The sequence below is a fragment of the Arachis stenosperma genome, chromosome 3 (genome assembly GCF_014773155.1).
Source record: "Arachis stenosperma cultivar V10309 chromosome 3, arast.V10309.gnm1.PFL2, whole genome shotgun sequence".
In the NCBI taxonomy this organism is placed as follows: domain Eukaryota; kingdom Viridiplantae; phylum Streptophyta; class Magnoliopsida; order Fabales; family Fabaceae; genus Arachis; species Arachis stenosperma.
Genome location: NC_080379.1, coordinates 148393939 through 148408550, shown reverse-complemented (window position 1 = coordinate 148408550; position 14612 = coordinate 148393939). Strand labels below are relative to the sequence as shown.

The 14612-nt window shown below is 40.7% G+C and overlaps 1 non-coding gene across 1 annotated transcript; it reads left to right on the top strand.

Moving 5' to 3' along the window:
• The first annotated feature begins 4595 nt into the window (after positions 1–4595).
• Positions 4596–4703, top strand: LOC130972698 (small nucleolar RNA R71). Its single transcript, XR_009083862.1, has one exon. It is a non-coding gene; the product is annotated as a small nucleolar RNA R71 (small nucleolar RNA).
• Positions 4704–14612: the final 9909 nt, after the last annotated feature.

The following is a 14612-nucleotide window of genomic DNA, read 5'->3' as shown; positions in this document are numbered from 1 at the left end:
CAAACTTAAATTGTTGCTTGTCCCCAAGCAACTGAAGATCAAATAAGATAAAAAGAAGAAAATATGCAATGAACTCCGAAAACATCTATGAAGATCAGTATTAATTAGATGAGCGGGGCTTTCAGCTTTTTGCCTCTGAATAGTTTTGGCATCTCACTTTATCCTTTGGAACTCAGAATGATTGGCTTCTTTAGGAACTCAGAATCCAGATAGTGTTATTGATTCTCCTAGTTAAGTATGATGATTCTTGAACACAGCTACTTTATTGAGTCTTGGCCGTGGCCCAAAGCACTCTGTCTTCCAGTATTACCACCGGATACATACATGCCATAGACACATAATTGGGTGAACCTTTTCAGATTGTGACTCAGCTTTGCTAGAGTCCCCAATTAGAGGTGTCCAGGGTTCTTAAGCACACTCTTTTTGCCTTGGATCACAACTTTATTTCTTCCTTTTTCTTTCTTTTCTTTTTTTTTTCGGTTTTTTTTTTCGTTTGCTTCTTCTTTTTTTTTTGTATTCACTGCTTTTTCTTGCTTCAAGAATCATTTTTATGATTTTTCAGATCCTCAGTAACATGTCTCCTTTTTCATCATTCTTTCAAGAGCCAACATTCATGATCCACAAATTCAAAAGACATATGCACTGTTCACGCATACATTCAGAGAACAAAAGTGTTGCCACCACATCAAAATAACTAAACTGTTATAAAATTCAAAATTCATGCAATTCTTTTCTTTTTTCAATTAAGAACATTATTTATTTAAGAAAGGTGATGGATTCATAGGACATTCATAACTTTAAGGCATAGACACTAAGACACTAATGATCATAAGACACAAACATGGATAAACATAAGCACTAAAATTCGAAAAACAGAAGAATAAAGAACAAGGAAATCAAGGAACGGGTCCACCTTAGTGATGGCGGCTCTTCCTTCCTCTTGAAGGTCCTATGGAGTGCTTGAGCTTCCTCAATGTCTCTTCCTTGCCTTTGTTGCTCCTCTCTCATGATTCTTTGATCTTCTCTTATTTCATGGAGGAGAATGGAGTGTTCTTGGTGCTCCACCCTTAGTTGTCCCATGTTGGAACTCAATTCTCCTAGGGAGGTGTTTAGTTGCTCCCAATAGTTTTGTGGAGGAAAGTGCATCCCTTGAGGCATCTCAGGGATCTCATGATGAGAGGGGTCTCTTGTGTGCTCCATCCTTTTCTTGGTAATGGGCTTATCCTCATCAATGGTGATGTCTCCCTCTATGTCAACTCCAACTGAATAACAAAGATGACAAATGAGGTGAGGAAAGGCTAACCTTGCCAAGGTAGAGGACTTGTCCGCCACCTTGTAGAGTTCTTGGGCTATAACCTCATGAACTTCCACTTCTTCTCCAATCATGATGCTATGGATCATGATGGCCCGGTCTAGAGTAACTTCGGACCGGTTGCTAGTGGGAATGATTGAGCGTTGGATAAACTCCAACCATCCTCTAGCCACGGGTTTGAGGTCATGCCTTCTCAATTGAACCGGCTTGCCTCTTGAATCTCTCTTCCATTGTGCGCCCTCTTCACATATGATTGTGAGGACTTGGTCCAACCTTTGATCAAAGTTGACCCTTCTTGTGTAAGGATGTTCATCTCCTTGCATCATAGGCAAGTTGAACGCCACCCTCACACTTTCCGGACTAAAATCCAAGTATTTCCCCCGAACCATTGTGAGATAATTCTTTGGATCCGGGTTCACACTTTGATCATGGTTCTTGGTGATCCATGCATTGGCATAGAACTCTTGAACCATCAAGATTCCGACTTGTTGAATGGGGTTGGTAAGCACTTCCCAACCTCTTCTTCGGATCTCATGGTGGATCTTCGCATATTCACCCTTTTTGAGTGAAAAGGGGACCTCGGGGATCACCTTCTTCAAGGCCACAACTTCATAGAAGTGGTCTTGATGCACCCTTGAGATGAATCTATCCATCTCCCATGACTCGGAGGTGGAAGCTTTTGCCTTCCCTTTCCTCTTTCTAGAGGTTTCTCCGGCCTTGGATGCCATAATGGTTATGGAAAACGAAAAAGCAACGCTTTTACCACACCAAACTTAAAATGTTTGCTCGTCCTCGAGCAAAAGAAGAAAGAAGAGAGTAGAAGAAGAAGAAATGAGGAAGAGGGAGATGGTGGTGTATTCGGCCAAAGAGGGGGAGAAGTGTTGTTTAGGTTGTGTGAAAATGAAGGAGTGAAGAAGGGTATTTATAGGAGAGAGGGGAGATGGTGTTCGGCCATTATGGGTGGGTTTGGGAGGCAAAGTGGTTTGAATTTGAAGGGTGAGGTTGGTGGGGTTTTATGAAGGATGGATGTGAGTGGTGAAGAGAAAGATGGGATTTGATAGGTGAAGGGTTTTTTTGGGGAAGAGGTGTTGAGGTGATTGGTGAATGGGGGAAGAAGAGAGAGAGTGGTGGTGGGGTCCTGTGGGGTCCACAGATCCTGTGGTGTCAAGGAAAAGTCATCCCTGCACCAAATGTTGCTCAAAATCACGTTTTGAGCCATTTCTGGCGTTAAACGCCGGGCTGGTGCCCATTCATGGCGTTTAACGCCAGGTTCTTGCCCTTTTCTGGCGTTTAACGCCAGTCTGGTGCCCCTTTCTGGCGTTAAACGCCCAGAATGGTGCCAGACTGGGCGTTAAACGCCCAACTGCTAGGCTTACTGGCGTTTGAACGCCAGCAACATCTTCCTCCAGGGTGTGCTGTTTTTCTTCCTGTTTTTCATTCTGTTTTTGCTTTTTCAATTAATTTTGTGACTTCTTATGATCATCAACCTACAAAATAAAATAAAATAACAAAAGAAAATATGTAAAATATAATATTGGGTTGCCTCCCAACAAGCGCTTCTTTAATGTCAGTAGCTTGACAGAGGGCTCTCATGGAGCCTCACAGATACTCAGAGCAATGTTGGAACCTCCCAACACCAAACTTAGAGTTTGAATGTGGGGTTCAACACCAAACTTAGAGTTTGGTTGTGGCCTCCCAACACCAAACTTAGAGTTTGACTGTGGGGCTCTTCTTGACTCTGATTTGAGAGAAGCTCTTCATGCTTCATCTCTATGGTGACAGAGGGATATCCTTGAGCCTTAAACACAAAGGATTCTCCATTCACTTGAATGATCAGTTCACCTCTATCAACATCAATCACAGCCTTTGCTGTGGCTAAGAAAGGTCTGCCAAGGATGATGGTTTCATCCATGCATTTCCCAGTCTCTAGGACTATGAAATCAGTAGGGATGTAATGGTCTTCAATCTTAACCAAAACATTCTCTACAAGTCCATAAGCTTGTTTTCTTGAGTTGTCTGCCATCTCTAGTGAGATTTTTGCAGCTTGTACCTCAAAGATCCTTAGCTTCTCCATTACTGAGAGAGGCATGAGGTTTACACTTGACCCTAAGTCACACAGAGCCTTCTTGAAGGTCATGGTGCCTATGGTACAAGGTATGGAAAACTTCCCAGGGTCTTGTCTCTTTTGAGGTAATTTCTGCCTAGACAAGTCATCTAGCTCTTTGGTGAGCAAAGGAGGTTCATCCTCCCAAGTCTCATTTCCAAATAACTTGTCATTTAGCTTCATGATTGCTCCAAGGTATTTAGCAACTTGCTCTTCAGTGACATACTCATCCTCTTCAGAGGAAGAATACTCATCAGAGCTCATGAAAGGCAGAAGTAAGTCCAATGGAATCTCTATGGTCTCATTTTGAGGCCCAGATTCCCATGGTTCCTCATTGGGGAACTCAGTGGAGGTCAGTGCACGCCCATTGAGGCCTTCCTCAGTGGCGTTCACCTCCTCTCCTTCCTCTCCAATTTCGGCCATGTTTATAGCTTTGCACTCTCCTTTTGGATTTTCTTCTGTGTTGCTTGGGAGAGTACTTGGAGGGAGTTCAGTAACTTTCTTGCTCAGCTGTCCCACTTGTGCCTCCAAATTTCTAATGGAGGACCTTGTTTCATTCATGAAACTTTGAGTGGTTTTAATTAGATCAGAGACCATGGTTGCTAAGTCAGAGGGGTTCTGCTTAGGATTCTCTGTCTGTTGCTGAGAAGATGATGGAAAAGGTTTGCCATTGTTAAACCTGTTTCTTCCACCATTATTATTGAAACCTTGTTGAGGTCTCTCTTGATTCTTCCATGAGAGATTTGGGTGATTTCTTCATGAAGAATTATAGGTGTTACCATAGGGTTCTCCTAGGTAATTCACCTCTTCCATTGAAGGGTTCTCAGGATCATAAGCTTCTTCCTCAGATGAAGCATCTTTGGTACTACTTGGTGCATTTTGCATTCCAGACAGACTTTGAGAAATCAAATTGACTTGTTGAGTCAATATTTTATTCTGAGCCAAAATGGCGTTCAGAGTATCAATCTCAAGAACTCCTTTCTTCTGACTTGTCCCATTGTTCACAGGATTTCTCTCAGAAGTGTACATGAATTGGTTATTTGCAACCATTTCAATGAGCTCTTGAGCTTCTGTAGGCGTCTTCTTCAGATGAAGAGATCCTCCAGCAGAGCTATCCAAGGACATCTTAGATAGTTCAGAGAGACCATCATAGAAAATACCTATGATGCTCCATTCAGAAAGCATGTCAGAAGGACATTTTCTGATCAATTGTTTGTATCTTTCCCAAGCTTCATAGAGGGATTCTCCATCCTTCTGTCTGAAGGTTTGGACTTCCACTCTAAGCTTACTCCATCTTTGTGGTGGAAAGAACTTTGCCAAGAAGGCATTGACTAGCTTTTCCCAAGAGTCCAGGCTTTCTTTAGGTTGAGAGTCCAACCATATTCTTGCTCTGTCTCTTATAGCAAAAGGGAATAGCATCAGTCTATAGACCTCAGGGTCTACCCCATTAGTCTTGACTGTGTCACAGATTTGCAAGAATTCAGCTAAGAACTGATGAGGATCTTCCATTGGAAGTCCATGGAACTTGCAATTCTGTTGCATTAGAGAAACTAATTGAGGTTTAAGCTCAAAGTTGTTTGCTCCAATGGCAGGGATAGAGATGCTTCTCCCATAGAAGTCGGGAGTAGGTGCAGTAAAGTCACCCAGCACCTTCCTTGCATTGTTTGCATTATTGTTGTTTTCGGCTGCCATGTCTTCTTCTTCTTTGAAGAATTCGGTCAGGTCCTCTAAAGAGAGTTGTGCTTTGGCTTCTCTTAGCTTTCTCTTCAAGGTCCTTTCGGGTTCAGGGTCAGCTTCAACAAGAATGCCTTTGTCTCTGCTCCTGCTCATATGAAAGAGAAGAGAACAAGAAAATGTGGAATCCTCTATGTCACAGTATAGAGATTCCTTGAGGTGTCAGAGGAAAAGAGAAATAGAAAGAAGAAGGAGAAGAAGAATTCGAACTTTAATTAGATAAGGTTCGAATTGTGCATTGAGAAGGAGTGGTACTCCATAAATAGAAGGATGTGAGAAGGAGGGAAGTAATTTTTCGAAAATTAATTAGAATATTTTGAAAACATTTTTTTTTTAAAAAACACTAATTGATTTTCGAAAATAAGAGTGGAAAAGAAATCAAGTGATTTTTTTGAAAGAGGATTTGAAATTAGAAGTTAAAAAGATTTGATTGAAAACTTATTTTGAAAAAAAATGTGATTGAGAAAAAAAATTTGATTGAAAAGATATGATTTGAAAACAATTTTAAAAAGATATGATTTGAAAAAAAAAACATTTTAAAAAGATTTGATTTTAAAAATTGATGACTTGCCTAACAAGAAAAGATATGATTCAAACATTAAACCTTTCTCAACAGAAAAGGCTACAATCTTGAAATTTTGAATCAAATCATTAATTGTTAGTAAGTATCTTTGAAAAAGGAAAGAAATTAATTTTGAAAACATTTGATTGAAAAGATATGATTTGAAAAAGATTTGATTTTGAAAAACTTTGAAAACTTGAAAAAAATTTGATTTGAAAAACAAAATCTTCCCCCTAGCACCATCCTGGCGTTAAACGCCCAGAATGGTATCCATTCTGGTGTTTAACGCCCAAAATGCACCCTTTTTGGGAGTTAAACGCCCAACCAGGTACCCTGGCTGGCGTTTAAACGCTAGTCTGCCTTCTTCACTGGGCATTTTTGAATGCCCAGCTTTTTCTGTATAATTCCTCTGCAGTATGTTCTGAATCTTCAATTCTCTGTATTATTGACTTGAAAAGACACAAATTAAAAATATTTTTGGATTTTTAATAATCAAAATGCAACAAGAATCAAATAACAATGCATGCAAGACACCAAACTTAGCAGTTTGTATACTATTGACACTATATGAGACACATAAACACTCAAGTCAAAAGAATTCAAAGATCAGAGTAAGAAATCATCAAGAATTACTTGAAGATCCTTAAGACACATGAATGAATGCATGCAATTGACACCAAACTTAAGATGAGACACTAGACTCAAGCAAGAAACATCAAATATTTTTGGTTTTTATGGTTTTTGTGAATTTTTTTTTGTGATTTTCGAAAATTAAGTGGAAAAAGATATCAAAATTCTTAATGAGAATTCCAGGAATCAGTGCAATGCTAGTCTAAGACTCCGGTCCAGGATTAGACATGGCTTCACAGCCAGCCAAGCTTTCAAAGAAAGCTTCGGTCCAAAACACTAGACATGGCCAAAGGCCAGCCAAGCCTTAGCAGATCACTGCTCCAAAAGCAAGATCAACAAGCTCTTGTGATGATAAGTTGAAACCTCGGTCCAATGAAATTAGACATGGCTTTACAGCCAGCCAGATTTCAGCAAATCATCATGAAACTCTAGAATTCATCTTCAAGAATTTCGAAAAAAATAAATGCCTAATCTAAGCAACAAGATGAACCGTCAGTTGTCCATACACAAGAACAATCCCCGGCAACGGCGCCAAAAACTTGGTGCTGTTGCCGGATTTTGGCACTGATGTTACCGGACCAAAAGCTTGCTCAAAACTCGAACAATCCCCGACAACGGCGCCAAAAACTTGGTGCACGAAATTGTGATCAATACTTTTCACAGCTCAAATAATCCCTAGTAATGGCTCCAAAAACTTGGTGCTCAATACCATGGCATAAACACAACTTCGCACAACTAACCAGCAAGTGCACTGGGTCGTCCAAGTAATAAACCTTACGCGAGTAAGGGTCGATCCCACGGAGATTGGTGGTATGAAGCAAGCTATGGTCACCTTGTAAATCTCAGTCAGGCAGACTCAATTGGGTATAGATGATGAATAAAGCATAAAGATAAAGATAGAGATACTTATGTATATCATTGGTGAGAGCTTCAGATAAGCGTATGAAGATGCCTTCCCTTCCGTCTCTCTGCTTTCCTACTGTCTTCATCCAATCCTTCTTACTCCTTTCCATGGCAAGCTTGTGTAGGGTTTCACCGTTGTCAGTGGCTACCTCCCATCCTCTCAGTGAAAATACGTCCCTGATGCTCTGTCACAGCATAGGCTAATCATCTGTCGGTTCTCGGTCCGGCCGGAATAGAATCCAGTGATTCTTTTGCGTCTGTCACTAACGCCCCGCCTTTCGGAGTTTGAAGCACGTCACAGTCATTCAGTCATTGAATCCTACTCAGAATACCACAGACAAGGTTAGACCTTCCGGATTCTCTTGAATGCCGCCATCAGTTCTTGCCTATACCATGAAGACTCTGATCTCACGGAATGGCTGGCTCGTTTGTCAGGCGAGCACTCGGTTGTCAGGCGATCAACCATGCATCATGTTATCAGAAATCCAAGAGATATTCACCAAGCCTCAAATGCTTGTAGAACAAGAGTGGTTGTCAGTCACTTTGTTCATGAGTGAGAATGATGATGAGTGTCAATCATCACCTTCATCAAGTTGAAGAACAAGTGATATCTTGGACAAAGAACAAGCGGAATTGAATAGAAGAACAATAGTAATTGCATTAATACTCGAGGTACAGCAGAGCTCCACACCTTAATCTATGGTGTGTAGAAACTCCACCGTTGAAAATACATAAGAACAAGGTCTAGGCATGGCCGAATGGCCAGCCTCCCAAATGATCTAAGATAGCATAAAATTAGAAGATAGCTACCAAGATTGCTTATACAATAGTAAAAGGTCCTACTTATAGAAAACTAGTAGCCTAAGGTGTACAAAGGTGAGTAAATGACATAAAAATCCACTTCCGGGCCCACTTGGTGTGTGCTTGGGCTGAGCAATGAAGCATTTTCGTGTAGAGACTTGTCTTGGAGTTAAACGCCAGCTTTTATGCCAGTTTGGGCGTTTAACTCCCATTTAGGTGCCAGTTCCGGCGTTTAACGCTGGAATTTCTTGAGGTGATTTTGAACGCCGGTTTGGGCCATCAAATCTTGGGCAAAGTATGGACTATCATATATTGCTGGAAAGCCCAGGATGTCTACTTTCCAACGCCGTTGAGAGCGCGCCAATTGAGCTTTTGTAGCTCCAGAAAATCCACTTCGAGTGCAGGGAGGTCAGAATCCAACAGCATCTGCAGTCCTTTTCAGTCTCTGAATCAGATTTTTGCTCAGAACCTTCAATTTCAGCCAGAAAATACCTGAAATCACAGAAAAACACACAAACTCATAGTAAAGTCCAGAAAAGTGAATTTTAACTAAAAACTAATAAAAATATACTAAAAACTAACTAGATCATACTAAAAACATACTAAAAACAATGCCAAAAAGTGTACAAATTATCCGCTCATCACATGACCTGAAGCCCGTGGCTAGGGGATGGTTGGAGTTTATCCAACACTCAATCATTCCCACTAGCAACCGGTCTGAAGTTACTATAGACCGGGTCATCATGATTCATAGCATCATGATTGGAGAAGAAATAGAAGTTCATGAGGTTATAGCCCAAGAACTTTATAAGGTGGCAGACAAGTCCTCTACCTTGGCAAGGTTAGCCTTTCCTCATCTCATTTGTCACCTCTGTTATTCAGTTGGAGTTGACATAGAGGGAGACATCCCCATTGATGAGGACAAGCCCATCACTAAGAAAAGGATGGAGCAAGCAAGAGATCCTACTCATCATGAAATCCCTGAGATGCCTCAAGGGATGCACTTTCCTCCACAAAACTATTGGGAGCAAATCAACACCTCCCTAGGAGTATTGAGTTCCAACATGGGACAACTAAGGGTGGAGCACGAAGAACATTCCATCCTCCTCCATGAAATTAGAGAAGATCAAAGAATCATGAGAGAGGAGCAACAAAGGCAAGGAAGAGACATTGAGGAGCTCAAGCACTCCATAAGATCTTCAAGAGGAAGAACAAGCCTCCATCATTAAGGTGGACCCGTTCTTTAATTTCCTTGTTCTTTATTTTCTTGTTTTTCGAAGTTTATGCTTATGTTTATTCATGTTTGTGTCTTATTACATGATCATTAGTGTCTTAGTGTCTATGCCTTAAAGTTATGAATGTCCTATGAATCCATCACCTTTCTTAAATGAAAAATGTTCTAAATTGAAAAAGAGAAGAATTGCATGAATTTTGAATTTTATAACAGATTAATTATTTTGATGTGGTGGCAATACTTTTGTTTTCTGAATGTATGCTTAAACAGTGCATATGTCTTTTGAATTTGTTGTTCATGAATGTTGGCTCTTGAAAGAATGATGAAAAAGGAGACATGTTACTGAGGATCTGAAAAATCATAAAAATGATTCTTGAAGCAAGAAAAAGCAGTGAATACAAAAAAAAAAGAGGAGAAAAAACGAGAAAAAAGGGAGAAAAACGAAAAAAAAAAGAAAGAAAAAGAAAGTTTTGATCCAAGGCAAAAAAGAGTGTGCTTAAGAACCCTGGACACCTCTAATTGGGGACTCTAGCAAAGCTGAGTCACAATCTAAAAAGGTTCACCCAATTATGTGTCTGTGGCATGTATGTATCCGGTGGTAATACTGGAAGACGGAGTGCTTTGGGCCACGGCCAAGACTCATAAAGTAGCTGTGTTCAAGAATCATCATACTTAACTAGGAGAATCAATGACACTATCTGGATTCTGAGTTCCTATAGAAGCCAATCATTCTGAATTTCAAAGGATAGAGTGAGATGCCAAAACTATTCAGAGGCAAAAAGCTAAAAGCCCCGCTCATCTAATTAATACTGATCTTCATAGATGTTTTTGGAATTCATTGCATATTCTCTTCTTTTTATCTTATTTGGTTTTCATTTGCTTGGGGACAAGCAACAATTTAAGTTTGGTGTTGTGATGAGCGGATAATTTATACGCTTTTTGGCATTGTTTTTAGTATGTTTTTAGTATGTTTTAGTTAGTTTTTATTATATTTTTATTAGTTTTTAGTTAAAATTCACTTTTCTGGACTTTACTATGAGTTTGTGTATTTTTCTGTGATTTCAGGTATTTTCAGGCTGAAATTGAAGGACCTGAGCAAATATCTGATTCAGAGACTGAAAAGGGCTGCAGATGCTGTTGGATTCTGACCTCCCTGCACTCGAAGTGGATTTTCTGGAGCTACAGAAGCCCAATTGGCGCGCTCTCAACGGCATTGGAAACAGACATCCTGGGCTTTCCAGCAATGTATAATAGTCCATAATTTGCCCGAGATTTGATGGCCCAAACTGGCGTTTCAAATCAGCTCAAAACTGCCCGGCGTTAAACGCCGAAACTGGCACAAGAATGGGAGTTAAACGCCCAAACTGGCATAAAAGCTGGCGTTTAACTCCAAGAAAAGTCTCTACACATGAAAGCTTCAATGCTCAGCCCAAGCACACACCAAGTGGGCCCGAAAGTGAATTTTTATGTCATTTACTCATCTTTGTAAACCCTAGGCTACTAGTTCTCTACAAATAGGACCTTTTACTATTGTATTTTGAATCTTTAGATCTTTGAATCTTTTGATCACGTTTTGGGGGCTGGCCTCACGGCCATGCCTAGACCTTGTTCTTATGTATTTTCAACGGTGGAGTTTCTACACACCATAGATTAAGGTGTGGAGCTCTGCTGTACCTCGAGTATTAATGCAATTACTATTGTTCTTCTATTCAATTCAGCTTGTTCTTATTCCAAGATATTCATTCGCACTCAAGAACTTGATGAATGTGATGATTATGTGACGCTCATCATCATTCTCACTTATGAACGCGTGCCTGACAACCACTCCCGTTCTACAAGCAAACAAGGCTTGAATGTTTATTTCTTGGATTCCTTAATCGGAATCTTCGTGGTATAAGCTAGAATTGATGGCGGCATTCAAGAGAATCTGGAAGGTCTAAACCTTGTCTTTGGTATTTTGAGTAGGATTTAATGATTGAATGACTGTGACGAGCTTCAAACTCCTGAAGGCTGGGCGTTACTGACAGACGCAAAAGAATCAATGGATTCTATTCCAACCTGATTGAGAACCGACAGATGATTAGCCGTGCCGTGACAGGGTGCGTTGAACATTTTCACTGAGAGGACGGGACTGTAGCCACTAACAACGGTGATGCCCAACATACAGCTTGTCATGGAAAGGAGTAAGAAGGATTGGATGAAGACAGTAGGAAAGCAGAGAGACGGAAGGGACAAAGCATCTCCATTCGCTTATCTGAAATTCTCACCAATGAATTACATACGTATCTCTATCTTTATTTTATGTTTTAATCATAAATCATCCATAACCATTTGAATTCGCCTGACTGAGATTTATAAGATGACCATAGCTTGCTTCATACCAACAATCTCCGTGGGATCGACCCTTACTCGCGTAAGGTTTATTACTTGGATGACCCAGTGCACTTGCTGGTTAGTTGTGTGAAGTTGTGATAAAAAGTTGAGATTGCAATTGAGCGTACCATGTTGATGGCGCCATTGATGATCACAATTTCGTGCACCAATAGCTACTCAGGCTATAACCAGATTGCAGTAGATCCCCAGGATCAAGAGAAAACAACATTCACATGTCCATCTGGAGTATTTGCCTACAAAAGGATGCCATTTGGTCTGTGTAATGCACCAGCAACCTTTCAGAGATGCATGCTCTCTATTTTCTCTGATATGGTGGAAAAATTTCTAGAAGTCTTCATGGACGACTTCTCAGTATTTGGAGACTCATTCAGCCCCTGTCTTCACCATCTAGCACTTATTCTAAAAAGGTGCCAAAAGACCAACTTGGTTTTAAATTGGGAGAAATGTCACTTTATGGTGACTGAAGGAATTGTCCTTAGGCACAAAATTTTGAACAAAGGCATAGAGGTGGATCAAGCTAAGGTGGAGGTTATCGAAAAATTACCACCACCCACCAATGTTAAGGCAATCAGAAGTTTTCTGGGACATGCAGGATTCTACAGGAAGTTTATAAAGGATTTTTCAAAAATCACAAAACCTCTGAGTAACCTGCTGGCTGCTGATACACCATTTGTTTTTGACACATAGTGTTTGCAGGATTTTGAGACTCTAAAGGCTAAGCTAGTCACAACGCCTATCATTTCTGTACCGAATTGGACATTACCATTTGAACTAATGTGTGATGCCAGTGACCAGGCTATTGGTGCAGTATTGGGACAGAGGCATGACAAGCTTCTGCACGTCATTTATTACGCTAGCCGTGTTCTAAATGGCGCGCAGAAAAATTACATGACCACAGAAAAGGAATTGCTTGCAGTGGTTTATGCCATTGACAAGTTCAGATCCTATTTGGTAGGATCAAAAGTGATTGTGTACACTGATCATGCTGCCCTTAAACATCTACTTACAAAGTAGGATTCAAAACCCAAGCTTATAAGATGGGTGTTACTTCTGTAAGAGTTTGATATAGAAATAAGAGATAGAAAAGGGATAGAGAATCAAGTAGCAGATCACCTGTCCCAGATAGAACCAATAGAAGGATGTCTCTACCCCTCACTGAGATCTCTGAAACCTTTCCGGATGAGCAACTCTTTGCCATTCATGAGGTGCCATGGTTTGCAGACATCGCAAACTATAAAGCTGCAAGGTTCATTCCCAAGGAGTTCAGCAGGCAGCAAAAGAAAAAATAGCTTTCTGATGCAAAGTACTACTTGTGGGATGAACCATATCTCTTCAAGAGATGAACAGACGAACTAATCCATTGGTGCGTGCCTAGAGAAGAGGCGCAGAAGATCCTATGGCATTGCCATGGATCACAATATGGAGGACATTTCAGAGGTGAGCGAACAGCCACCAAAGTCCTCCAATATGGCTTCTACTGGCCTACAATCTATAGGGACTCCCGAGAGTTTGTACGTAACTGTGACAGTTGCCAGTCAGCTGGTAATCTCCATCATGGTTATGCCATGCCTCAACAAGGGATCCTAGAGATTGAGTTGTTTGATGTATGGGGTATTGACTTCATGGGTCCTTTCCCACCATCATACTCAAACACTTACATTCTGGTGGCAGTAGACTATGTATCTAAATGGGTGGAGGCAATTGAAACACCCACTAATGATACTAAGATAGTATTGAAGTTCCTCCAGAAATATATCTTTAGCAGATTTGGTGTCCCTCGAGCACTGATCAGTGATGGAGGCACTCATTTCTGCAATAAACAGCTTTATAATGCCATAGTCTGATATGGAATTAGCCACAAGGTGGCAACTCCATATCATCCACAAACCAATGGGCAAGCTGAAGTCTCTAATAGAGAACTAAAAAGAATCCTGGAATGGACTGTAATTGCCCGTAGAAAGGATTGGGCAAAGAGCTTGGATGATGCTCTATGGGCATACAGAACAGCATTCAAGACTCCTATAGGAACCTCTCCATACCAGCTTGTGTATAGGAAGGCCTGTCACCTGCCCGTGGAACTGGAGCATAAAGCCTATTGAGCAACCAGATTCCTAAACCTTGATGCCAAATTAGCTAGAGAGAAAAGATTGCTCTAGCTGAATGAGCTAGAGGAATTCAGACTCAATGCTTTTGAAAATGCCAAAATTTACAAGGAGAAAGAAAAGAGATGGCATGATAAGAACCTGTCATCCGGAGTCTTTGAGCCAGGACAAAAGGTTCTGCTGTTTAACTCTAAGCTCAGGCTATTCCCTGGGAAACTAAAATCTCAATGGAGAGGACCATATGTGATTACAGGCGTGTCACCATATGGATATGTAGAGCTTCAGGATTTTGATTCTGACAAAAATTTCATTGTTAATGGACAAAGAGTCAAACATTATCTTGAAAGTAATGTTGAGCAAGAATGCTCAAAACTGAGACTAGATTAAAGCTCAGTAAGGTCCAGCTAAAGACAATAAAGAAGTGCTTGCTGGGAGGCAACGCAGCCATTACTATAGTTTATTTGTTATTTAAATAATAATTATAGGAGTTAAATACATTATGATCAGAACTAATTCTCATATTACAGGAATTCACAGAGTTACAGAAGGATTCAGAAAAGAAAGCAGAGAAAAGAAGCTCACTGGCACGAAAACGCAAGTAAGAGGCACTTTTTGGCGTTTAACGCCAGTCAGGGTACCTGGCTGGGCGTTAAACGCCCAAAACAAGCAACTTCTGGGCCTTAAACACCAGAACTACATCATCCTAGGTGTTTAGAAAAATGCCCAGTGATAATGACTTTGTGGCGTTTAACGCCAGCCAGAGTACCTGGCTGGGCGTTAAACGCCCAAAACAAGCAGCGTTTGGGCGTTTAACGCCAGGAATGTGGAGGGGAGAT